Raw genomic sequence first — 9881 nt, 5'->3', positions numbered from 1 at the left:
TTCACCCTCCCATCTTGTCGTACCCTTTGGACACACTGGAAGAGGTCTTTGGCCTCAGCCAGGAAACAAGCCAAGACAAACAAATACTTTTTTCTTTTTTCTTTCTTTTTTTTTTTTTTTTGAACAGGGTGAAAACAATGCATGGCTGTGGATTGGAGAGAAACCTGCTCCTCTCACATGCCTGAAGGCAGGAAGTTATCAGCCGGACAGAACCTGCCTTCACGTCTCAGGGGAACCTGGACAGTCCCCGCCTCAAGTGCCCCCAACCCCTAGCCCAGTTCCCCACCGCATCCCCCATCTCCCCAACCTCACCCCCTCATCAGGCTCTAGGCTGAGATGCCAGATTGCTGCCCTGCTGCTTGGTGCCCATCTCCATTAGCCATGCCTGAAAGGCATGTGAAATAATGGACAGCAAATAGTGCACCCAGAAAACACAAAATGATTCTCTTGAACACAAAACGGTCATTTTTACGGATCCAAGTAGAGGTCGTTGATATACTCATTTGATGCATGAGTAGGATTCACACAGACTCGATTTATTTTAGCTTTGATTGGTGCCCTATCCAGAGAAATCATGTGGGTCAGAAAGCAAAAACAGAACAGAACAAAATCAAAACCACAGCCAAGTCGAGGAGTGCTGAACCAGAGGGACTCACCAATCCTGTGGCATCATTTGCCATACACATCCTTTCTCTATGGCAAAGAGAGATTTTGAATTTATCCCCATGTTGGTTTTTAGTGCCTGAAACCACACAACAGATATTGATCATGTCTAATTCTGATAATCTCTAAAAATATAAACCAGATCTCTGTATAAAATTACTTAATGATATCTTTAAATGCAAGAAGGTATGACATGTGAAAGAAAAATCAAAGTGCAATGAGCATTGTTAAGAGAGCTCATGAAAATAGAGACAGGAGGCCATTGAGGAAGAGGTCTGTGTCTCAATCTGGGTGGAATGTAAACTTTGAGTACTGTGTAACAGAGAACTCCAGATCATCTAAACAGTGTTCCTGAAATTCAAAATACCTGTCATACCCTCCCCTTTCCCTAAATAACTTGTTACAGTCTACCCTTTAAGAAGAAATATTTCCTGTTTTGCATGACAGCAAATCATAATTGCTCTCAGATGGCTTTACAAGCTCATGAGTTTCAGCTTTCTAAGCCCCTGACTCTTTCCTGTGGAGCATTCCCTTGGTTTTATTGAAATCTGTGCCCCTGAATGGCAATATCTAAGACCCCCAAATAAAGTTTTCTTTTTTCTTTTTCGCAGCTAATACTGACTATTAATTGAAAGATAATAAAACTAGGTGATTTTATTTCATTTTTTAAGTTCCAGGCATATTGAAATATAGTTTCCTTAGTTAAGGACATATAACATCCTTAGTTCTAACGTGAACAGAATGTTGACTTGATGCACTTGTATGTTGCAAAATAATTACCACCAAAGCGGTAGCTAATAGTTTTATCACAACCCACAAATATTATTGCTGTATGTGAAAGAAACTGAACTCACTCAGTCATGTTCGACTCTTTGCGACCTCGTGGACTGTCGCCTACCAGGCTCCTCCAACCATGGAATTTTCCAGGCAAGAATACTAGAGTGGGTTGCCATTTCCTTCTTCAATTATGAGAAGAGAAATATTCATGTCAACTGTCATGGAAACTTTCTAATATTATAATGCTACAATAATAATACTATTCATTATAATCAAAATGCTGTTTGCTACCTACACAGTATATATTTACCTTATACATGACACTTTCTTCCCCTTACATCATCATCTTCCCATTTCTCCCTGCCCCAGCTGCTCTGTTATTGTAGTTTTCATTTCTTTAAATTGCTGACATGTAAGTGACATTAGAAACTATTTTCTTTCTCTACCTGACTTATTCATGTGGCATCACTCCCTAAGTAACATCCATGCTATCACAATATAATGATTTTTTCATTCCTGTTGCTTAATTTTACATCTGTATCTACCTATCAAACTATCTCTATCTGGATCATGTATCTTCTTTATCTATTCTTCCATTGATGGACACTTAGGCTGTTTCCATATCTTGACTATTGTGAACGATGCTGCAATGGACATGAGAATGTAGATATCTCTCTGAGATTCTGTTTTTATTTTCTTTAGATGTACACCCAGAAGTGAGATTGTTGGAAGGATCAATAATTTTTTAACCACTACTATTTTCTAAGTCCTTCTGAGGTTATACAATTAATTATTCATTGTTTTCGAATATACGCCATTTGAATCAAAGCTATGGCATATGTATTAGGGAATACAGCTAAAACGACAACAAAAACACTCCCATGAACACTACGGTAGCAGAGGTGTGTCCGCAGTGCCAGCTTTCCATGGCACATAAACTTCCACAAGCCCCCTGCAGTTGGCAAGTCATTCAATAAACACTGAACAACAGTTTTCATGGACCAGGGTTGCCTAGGTGCCAGTCAATCCCCAGATAAATGGAGTGATTACAGACTACTTAAGGAACAAAGTGGAGAAAACATATATTATTTCAACAAGACGAGCACTATGAGAAGAGAAGAAAGATGTTAAGTTGTGCCTGGGGAGCTAGAATTATTCAAACAGAAAAGAAAACATGTCAGACAAGGGGTGAGAATGGTTCAAAGTTAATGGAGCAAAATGGTGGAGACAGGCCTAGAAGATGCTAGCAGATGCTAGGGGCACAGCACACCTGGACCGGCGAGCATGCAGTGAGCTGAGAGTGATGGACATACATCATCTGCAGGTCTGCATGGGCCGATCTCCAGAGCCCAAAGTGTGAAGGACTTAATGATAACACGCATGCTCATGGTCCCCACTGGTATGTTTCAACTGTGCTCTCAGCACTGTACAGAGAGCTTCCCACACTTCTGATGGCACAGTGAACTATGATTTCTTTATTTTGTCTACAGAAGATTCAGTAAGCTTCCCAAGTGATACCTAGTACAGGTATTGGCCAATTGCATTCAATCTTAGACTGTATTGCTTTAAAATGATTTTATTTATTTATTTTGGGGTGTGCTGTGTCTTCATTGCTGTGCAAGCTGTTCTCTGTGGAAAGAGGGGGCCGCTTCATGATTGTGTGTCTGGGCTTCTCATTGCTGTGGTTCCTCTTGGGAGCATGGGCACTGGGGCACGTGGGCTTCAGTTGCTGCTGGGTGTGGGCTCAAAACTTGCAGTGGCCAGAATCTAGAGCACAGACTCAATAACTGAGGCATACAGGCTTAGTTGCTCTGTAACATGTGGGATCTTCCTGGACCAGGGATGAAACCCATGTCTCCTGCATGGGCATGGGATTGTTTACCATGGAGCCACCAGGGAAGCCCCAGTCCCAAACTCAAGACTGATGTGTTTACGTCACCACTTTTTATTGGAGAGTTTTTAAACGATCCAGTCAGGCCTGGAAAAAGAACACAACATGTACGTACTTTCAATGTGATCATTGAGGCCAGGAGGAGTCATGCAGATGCCGATAAGGGAGTAAGGTTCTTTTCCTTACTTAATTTTTCCTTATTTGCCTTTTCATAAGGTGATGATTTGACTCACAGTCCACACTCCTGCTCCCACTGCTCCCCTCCGTGAACTGGAGTTTGAACCTAGGTGGGCCTCTGAGCACACACATTGCTGGGTTCCGTCATGCTGGTTTGACCTTTGGTTCTCACAATCTGGCACTCTTGCTGCTTCTTGAAGTGACCTAGAGAAGAAGACATCGAATTCCATATTAGATAAGCTTCTTTAACTAGCGATGGTGGCACAACAGCCACAACAAGTGGGATGGATAAACACAAAAGCTGGTTCCTTTTGGACTATGAGCCCTCCTCTGTTCTTGTGTGTGTGTGTGTGTGTGTGTGTGTGTGTATGTGTGTGTGTGTGTGTGTGTGAGAGAGAGGCCTTTGTGGTCCTAAAGCAAGAAGCACTGAGGAGATAAGACTTTCTTTAACTAACATATTTTCCTTCATTTCAGTCTTGATGGTCCAACGATTTGGAGGATGACATTCAATGTTTCAGGGTAGATGATTTAAGAAGCTGTGAAGGGACTGCCCTGCCTGGTTGTCTAGTGGTTCATAATCCACCTGCTGATGAGGCAGGGGACAGGGTGTTTTCAATCGATCCCTGATCTGGGAAGATGCCACTGGGCTCTGGGTAGGTTCTATATAAACCTACAGAACGGACAGTGCCAGGCGTGAAGTGAGGGCACACAGATGGGGGACTATGGATGAGGGTGACTGATACTGACTGACACTGACATCTCCATGTAGGTGGGTTGTGGCCAGCACACTCCTCTGGGGCAGGATGTTCCTAGGGCTGCTGGGGAGCGCACGCTAGCCGGAGGAGCAGGGGACCTAAGGGAACTCTCTGTCCTCTCTGCTCAGTTTTGCCCCTGGAACCCTAATCTGCTCAAAGAGAGGATTCATCCTATGGAAAGACAAACCCACAAGTGGGTGAACCTCATTTCTGGTTCACTTTAATTCTAAACGTGCAATGGTCGGATTCACTCAACTCTCTGGATTTCTGTTCTCCCTGAGATCCCGACCTACTCACTGGAAGAACACATGGAGCTGGATGAGATCTCCCGCTGCATGGCAGCTCCAGTGGTGTACACATTTCAATGGCTGTGGCTTGTGGACATCGCACTGAAAGCCTGAAACCGCCAGTGTTTCAGACACCTGTTTCCGCAATGAGTGAACAGTTCTAGCTGTGGGAAGCCCAAAACTTGCCACAAACTGCTCCTCTTCCTCCTCCTCCTCTCTGTCCCCATCATTCCCCCTACATGCAGGCTCCCCCATCTCGCCTGGCCCCGGACCGTCCGGGTCTCAGCCACCCGTGGAAAAGACCAGGAAAAAATGGTCCCATAATGATGCAACCAAGAAACAACGGAAGTCCACTTAGATGCAGTTAGGAGACACCTGAGCATACCTAGGCCAACATTGCCACCGTGTGGGATGAAAGGCCAGTGTGAGGAGAGCTCAAGACTTCAGAGGAGGAGGAAGAGGAGCAGGAGGGAGGGAGGAAGGGAGGGAGGGAGGAAGGGAGGGAGAGAGGGAGGAAGGGAGGGAGGGAGGCAGGGGGTGGGGAGGTAGGAGGGGTGGGGAGGGACAGGCTGAAACTATCTCAGGGAGATGATGTGGGTGAAAATGTTCCTGTTCAGAAGGGTGCTCGAAGAGATAGTTCCGGGACCATGAGAGCACAAAGGGCTTCGTTTTGCTCGCTGATCTTAAAGCTGGGAGTGGGAGATAGGGGAGGGAATCATCCAGACATAGGAAAGACACCAGGCTGAGAAGGCAAGACAGATTCTTTACAAAAGTGAATCGGATGCTTTTCTGTCAATGGTTTCCATAATCAGAACATCATGGAAATCCCTCCATCTATTCATCTACCATCATTTTGCTCCTTTTCTGTTCTCTACATTTTTAATGGCGAGTGAGTGAGAGAGTCTTTCAATGATTTGATAGGATTTTTGAATGTCGTGGGACCATGGTACTCTTCAGCCATGGATGAACGTGATAGCTTCTTTTGTCCATTTCAGCTTTCAGAGTTATCCTGAACTCCCCACCAAGTGAGGCCAGTGTGTTGCTGTGTGCTGGAGGACACCGTGCTACCCACATCTTGATCTTAGACTGAACAAAACCACCATTGGGAGTGTGTTCATTGGCTTCATTTCCTTTCTCTATGGCACTCACCTGACTGTCCTGTCCACTCTTTGGATCCCTTCTCTGCCGGCGACGGAATGAAACACCAACACTGCAGAGTGGTTTAAATCTTTATATTTTAACACTTGCTTCTTACAGCTGCTTTATTTTATATCTTTTGCACAACCCCCTACAGGGCAAGCTGCCAAGCACTATGATTCAGAGACTATAGAGTGCGCAGGCGCAGGGCGAGATAACCTTTACCTCAGCTTATTTACTGCAGCTAAGACTTTGTTTGGGGGAACTTCCTTATCAACTTAGAATCCGTTTTGTCCCAAGGTCTGTTCCTTTTGAGGAATCAGAGAAACATCCTTGTGTGCAAGCAATGTTCTTTTCCCATGGGAACAAACAGGATTTTTAGCTGAACATCTCATTTGCAAGAATGCTCAGCCCTGGTTGAGAGTCTCGTTTGCAAGCACTTCTCAACCTTCTTTAAACCTAGTTCCCTACACTGGGCAGAACATCTCGTTTGCAAAAATGTTCAGCCCTGGTTGAGAGTCTCGTTTGCAAGCACTTCTCAACCTTCTTTAAACCTAGCTCCCTACACTTCTCTCCCCCTCCCCCTCAAGGTAATTGGTTCTTTTCTCCTCCTGCTCCTCTTTCTTCTCACCCTAGTTTCTCTCCCCACCTCTTCCCCTCCAAATCCCACTCTTTTCAAATTGACATCCAACTGACTGACAACATTTTCTTTTGCCTTCTTTTCTTCCTTCCTTTCTTCTTTCGTTCCATTTCTTTGTTTGTTTTGTCTTTTTTGGTTCCCCCATTAATTTTCAGCTGTATAGAAGAGATTTTTTAGTGTAGTGTGTGACACAGCGATCACCAGGATACATCTAGTTAGTGACTGTCTGTCACCACTTGGTGTCATGGCAAATGATATTTGGTGTCATGACTTACCCGTGACTCATTTGTTTCATAAGTGGAAGGTTGCACCACTTTGTCCGTCTCCCTCACTAGTGGCACTCACTCATTCTCTCCCCTACCCCATCCCCACCACCAGTTCCCCCCTCCCTCCTCTGGCCACCATGTGTTCCTTTGTGGTAGCTATGAGCCTGCTTCTGTTTTGCTCTGTTCTGTTAACTGTGTATCGTTTGGTAGGTTCTGCATGGGAAGAAGTGATCTGAGGTATTTCATTTAGCATAATACCCTCTAAAGGTCTCTCCAAGTTCCTGCAGACTGTGAGATTTCATTCCCTTCTGGTGGTTGAGTCCCATTCCTCTATGTGTGTGTGTGTGTGTGTGTGTGTGTGTGTGTGTCTGCATGAGCATGTGCATGTGTGCAAAACATGAATAGGACAGATATAGTCGTAGGCACACAGACAGAGATTTCTCTCATTATGTTCGTACCGATGTCTACCTCAGTATAGGTGTCGATACCACACATACGTACGTCCATTTCTTCTTTGTCCCCTCTGTGGGCACTCCGTACAGTTGCTGGGTTGGGTCGAATGGGCAATCTTTGGTGGAGTGTTCCGAGGGATCACAAGACTCTTTTCCCTAGTGATATGGTTTCTCTCTGTGTGAGGTTCCAGGTGCCTGCACACACACACCCCTCCGCAGCCCCCCCCCCCCCCCCCCCCCCGCAGCTCCGCCACCCCAGACCTCCTGGCTGCCCGCCATTCCGGTGTTTGTAGCCAGTTATTTTGAAATCCATGTTCTCCTGACCTCAAGTGCACTTTCACCACCCACCCTCGCATGCTTGGGTTTGTTGTCTTTGGACTTTGTCACGGTCTCTACCTAGGTTGAGTTTTGCTTTCTCTTGTTGGGGGTCCAAGTGTCTCCTTTACCTTTCTTGCTCCTGGGCTTGTGTGTCTGTGTCTGCTTTCGAAAGTCCTGCTTCGTTCTCCGAGCAGCGCTTGCCTGGTTTTGCTTTGCCGGTCCCTCCCTCCCTCTTTCGGTGGGGGGGGGGGCGGGTCGGGGGAGCTGGGATGTCACTGGTGGCCCTCTCTCTGGCAACATCGCCCCGTGCAAGCCCCGCCGCCGGCGTCTCTGTGGAATGTCCTGCCACCACCCTAGAATCACGTGGGGGAGCACGTCTCTTTCATGTAAGCCTCCTGAGGAGATATTTCCCAGCTCCTCTCCCTTCTTGTGTGGCCGGGATCGCGTCGCATCGCGTCCCGTCGCTCGGCAGCGGCGGCTCCGGGCTGCGCTTGGGCGTTTGGGCTGCTGGTGCTGTGGCACCCTTGGCGGCCGGAGAATAACAGTCCTCGGGACGTTCGAGCCGGTCGTCGGGAGCCACCTGGCGGCCGCTTTTATATTGTTCCTCCCCTCTGGAGCTTCGGCGAGACCTTCAGGAGGGTTGTGACTCAGCCGCCGGGCACGAGGGAGAGCTCCCAGACACCGGCTACACTGGCGGAGATCGTCCCGGTGGAGCCGAGACCTAGGGAAGTCCTGCTGTCACCAGAGATTGGTTCTCCAGGTTTCCGAGGAGCGTGGTCGTCGCGGAACTCCAGGCAGAGGTTCTGGGGTGGCGTGACGAGGTCGACCAGCATCTCCCCGTGCCCTTGCGGCCACGGAGACAGAACGGCTGGACCCTACCTGGGCCGGGCTGCGCAGTGGGCAGGGAGAGGGCCTTCCCTGCCTGGAACGCCTGGACTCAGATTCGGAGGTCCGGCTTCCTCCTCGGCCGCCCTCAAGAGCGTTCGCTTTGGCCTCGGCCCTCGCTGGAGGTGGGATTGGCCCGGACTGTGGTGTGGAGGTCGCTGGAGGGCGTGCCTGGTTCTGGGCCTTCGGGTTCTTTCTGACCTAGGTGTTATCCGCGTCGCACTCCGGACGTAGGGACACGCCCAAAAAAGTTGTGAGGGTTGATCGGGAGAGCCCGGCCAGCGCGGGAGTGTGTGCGGTCCCCTGTGGGGTCCGGTCGCCCGAGGCGTCTCCTCACATGCGTGCTTTTTGTTTCTCAAAATCCCGATAGGCCTGAAGATGTGGATGGACCAGACCCTGCTTTCTCCGGTGGCCAGGGAGGGCGCGCTCAACCCTTCAGTGTGCCCTCTTGGGTCTTGGTCATCGGATGTGACTTTTTCTCACCCTTCCCCAACTCCCTGAATTCCGCTCAGGAGGTTTGGACCGTCTCGGGCTGTCCATCTAAGATGGTCTTGGCCCTGGTGCAGTCCTTTGTCGGGGCCCACTCTTCTCGTTGGAGGCACGTCGCTGACTTTTTGCACATCAAAGCCAAAACCCGTTCTGAGACTCGCACTAAATGGTACACCTAAACGTGTGGGCAAAGAGGAGGGCGTCTCTGGCCAGCTTTGTCTCCCTTGGCGTCTGTGTCCCCACTTTTGCCAACATGCACCCCCTCCCCCTTCTCACCTCCGCCCCACCCTGGGTGAGCAGATGAACCCCCAAGAACTCCAGGGCTGGTGTTTATGGTGTACTGCTGGAGACAGGTGGGGGAGCCATGGTTCCGGGTTCCTCCCTGTGAGTCACAGATGGGCCCCGCTATCGGCTGCTGTCATTTTGTCGCCCTTAATGGGCCTTTTTTATCACCAGGTAAGTGCTGACATGGTGTGCTTTAGTGTCTTATCAAAGACTGGGAGTCTTTGGATGCACATATGGTTCCAGGATTTTGGGCCACCAGCTGGTGACTGATTTGGCCTTGGCTACTGAAGCCATCTATGGGGGCTTATGTGCTAGCTCCTCTGGGGTGTCTGTCTGAACCAACCTGTGGTGCTATCTCTGGTCGGAGAATGGTAAGGAGAGTGTACAGTGCTCCAGGCACCTTAGTGGTGAGTGGAACAACTCGTTTTGTGGGGTGTGCTACATGTCAAGCATTGCCCTGGGGATTTGGTTCTTGCATGAGGGGAGATGGTGGGGAGGTTGTTGGTGAAACTAAAGGTTGGACCTTCTGGTGATTGTTTTTTGCCATGCCTCCTCCAGCTCCACCTTAGCTCAACTGGTTGATGTGGTGTGGTTGTGTTTTCTGGGGTGAACCTAAGCTGTGCTGGAGGAGGGTTGAGTGTCCTTGGTAATGGTGTCTAACATGGTCTGTCCATGTTGTCTCTTGCTTGTTTTTCCCCCTGCTTGTTGGGGAGAGTGAGGGAACCAGTGGGTGGGGGATGAAAGCAGTTGGGTCCTGACATTTGGCCTTCTGTCCTATGTGTTGGGGCATCATTGAAGTCACTGGTTTTCTGATACAGCAGATGCTGTTTGGCTTTCATGGTGTGTGCCTTGTGAACAG

The 9881-nt window shown here is 48.4% G+C and overlaps 1 long non-coding RNA gene across 1 annotated transcript; it reads right to left on the bottom strand.

The window, feature by feature from the left end:
* Positions 1 to 3367: 3367 nt before the first annotated feature.
* LOC121818485 (uncharacterized) lies at positions 3368 to 7845 on the bottom strand. The gene is made up of 2 exons (XR_009599080.1): positions 7492 to 7845; positions 3368 to 3712 (listed from the first exon to the last, which is right to left on the bottom strand). It is a non-coding gene; the product is annotated as an uncharacterized LOC121818485 (long non-coding RNA).
* Between the last annotated feature and the right edge of the window lie 2036 nt (positions 7846 to 9881).

This window comes from Ovis aries, unplaced genomic scaffold (assembly GCF_016772045.2).
Source record: "Ovis aries strain OAR_USU_Benz2616 breed Rambouillet unplaced genomic scaffold, ARS-UI_Ramb_v3.0 scaffold_487, whole genome shotgun sequence".
NCBI classification, from domain to species: domain Eukaryota; kingdom Metazoa; phylum Chordata; class Mammalia; order Artiodactyla; family Bovidae; genus Ovis; species Ovis aries.
This window is presented reverse-complemented; position numbering and strand designations above follow the sequence as displayed.